Here is a 2,661-nt window from a genome sequence, read left to right as displayed (position 1 = left end):
TTCTTCTTTTACATATGTTTAAATAATTCTTCTTTTGTATATGTCTAATTAAATATTTTGTAAGCGAACGATTTTCATAGAGTTAAATGAAATTTTTTTGACTTTTATAAACTTTTATATTATAAACGAAAATTTTCATAAACTTTTATAAACATTTATTTAATAGCTTTGATGAACTATCGTTTTAGAAGAAAAGAAATCTTGTATATAATTTATTGCATAAACCACTACTTGCATTACTAAATGGTCAATAAAATACTGTACCAAAATTATTTTCTCATGTCAATAAATATTTTTATAAAAATATCAATCATCTAAATTAGAAAAAAATTCAATAATCTGACAAGAGAAAAAAAAAAAGGAAAATCTCTGTTCTTCAACATTATTAATATGTTCAAATATGTTGTAAGTTATTAAATTAAACAAACAACCAATTTATAAAATTTCAATTGTAAATAAATTTATTTTGTTATAAGATTTTAACTAAAATGGGAATCTCTAAAAAATTGGAAGTACCCATGAAAAATTAGATAGTGAAGATTTCTTGCAATTTAAAATTTTATCATTTTCATAGGAAAAAGGAGAAATTGATGAAAAAAAGGAAAGGGGAAAATGAGAATATTAAAAGAGAATGATATAATAAGTTGAAGAAAAAGAGGGAAAATATTAAATTTTATTTTATTTTATATCATGGATCTAGGATCCGTAATTCCGTAGAATGAAAGGGGAAGGAGAAATACTAAAGAAATAGAGAAATACTACACATGGAAAGATATTATTATCGTGAAAGCTTTTCAAAATCCTAAAGATAAAGGAGAGACATTCTATGAATTTTTCTATTAGTAATTTCCGCTTGAAATTTTGTACATGCAAGATTTTATAAAAAGTTGTTGACATTTGAATATTCGTGACCTTTTAAGACTCGTAAAAAATCTTGATTTAATATCCATAACTTCTAATTTTTTTATAGCATTAATATCCATACTACTAGAATTCACTATCTATGCGAACCATGGCATATCAACGCTACTCAACAATGTCATGTATTGGATCAGTTGGGACCCCAATACACTATTGTGTAAAAGTTAACCTAGAAGTTACTTTTAAATAGAAATGTTGAGAATAAGTATATAATATGCTTAAATTAAGATGTGTTACTAGTTAAATAAAAATTTCATAAAGTAAATGAATACAGTGATTGAAAAATTAAAGGCTAATTATATTACCTCTACAAATTTTAATTATTACACCATATTATAGTTACACCACAATTAAAGTATATTTTTAATAAATACACCGCAATAAATTTACAATTATACTCCTAATTCAATAAAAATAAAAAATTGAAAAAGAACATAATATAATATTGTGATGTACTTATCACCAATATTAATCCTCATTTTCTCAACCTTTCCCTTCATTTATTTCACAGCAATTGAAATCAGAAGATCGGCGAAGAACACCATCCCATAATAAATAGAATGTTTGTCACAAATAATTAATATGTCTAAAAAGATCCTTTGAAGTTGTCAGTAATTTATTTGTGTTACCATTTTTATTTGAAATATGAATTTTTAATGTATTTACAATTTCATTTATTAATCTTTGAAGTCCATTTTGGAAACACTTTTAAGTGGAAATTAAGAAATTTTATCAACAACAACCTTATAAAAAATTAATTTATTATGATCCTGTAAATAATACAATATAACAATAAAAAATTCTAGTTGATTAAGAACAACTTTCGAAAATTCATATACCTCATAGGCAAAAATTCACGAAAACTGATGCACCTACATATACACAAATTCATTTACGGTCTACCTATATACATGAAATTCGTGGTAATGAGTGGAGTAGCCTGTGTATAGCTCACATGATGAATGCATGCAATTCATGAAATTATGATGAGTCATAAACCCATTTAACAATTAAAAATCATAATCTTATATATTTGTTTTAAAATCATAACAAATTTGTTTAACTCAACAAAAAAAATCAGATTCTTAATTTTCAAACTTGAAAAATAAATTCATTTATCGTGAGGGAAAAGATTATCTTGTCGCCATGAAAAAGGCAAAAATCGTTGGGAAAACTATGAATAATGAGATATTGAGGAAAAGAAAAGAAAGAAATTAGGCTTTATATTTGTGGTATAACAATAATTTATTTAATTAAAAAGTATATTAAAATTCTAATTATATAATTTTACTTAATGATATTTTAGTAAATAAGAAAATTGTGGCGTACTTAGTAAAATTTGTAATGGTAATATAACTACCCTTAGGCTTTATATTTGTGGTGTAACGATAATTTATTTAAATAAAAAGTATATTAAAATTATAATTGTGTAATTTTACTTAAGGATATTTTAGTAAATAAGAAAATTGTGGTGGACTTAGTAAAACTTGTAGTGGTAATATATTTACCCAAAATTAAAATATTTCTTTATAAATTTCATTATACACAATGTCTTAAAAAATATTAATTATAAGAATTTTCAACAGTGTTTTCTTTGGGGAAAACTATATCTTTTGAATGTTTATTCCAGATAAATTCATATTCCTAAGTTATTTTAAATCCGAACAATTTCATTCAAAATAATAATTCCAAAAGAATGATTTCTTGTTACGTGGAGAGATAAATTATTTGGTAGTAGGC

Source organism: Olea europaea, chromosome 16 (assembly GCF_002742605.1).
Source record: "Olea europaea var. sylvestris chromosome 16, O_europaea_v1, whole genome shotgun sequence".
Lineage (NCBI taxonomy): Eukaryota > Viridiplantae > Streptophyta > Magnoliopsida > Lamiales > Oleaceae > Olea > Olea europaea.
This window is presented reverse-complemented; position numbering follows the sequence as displayed.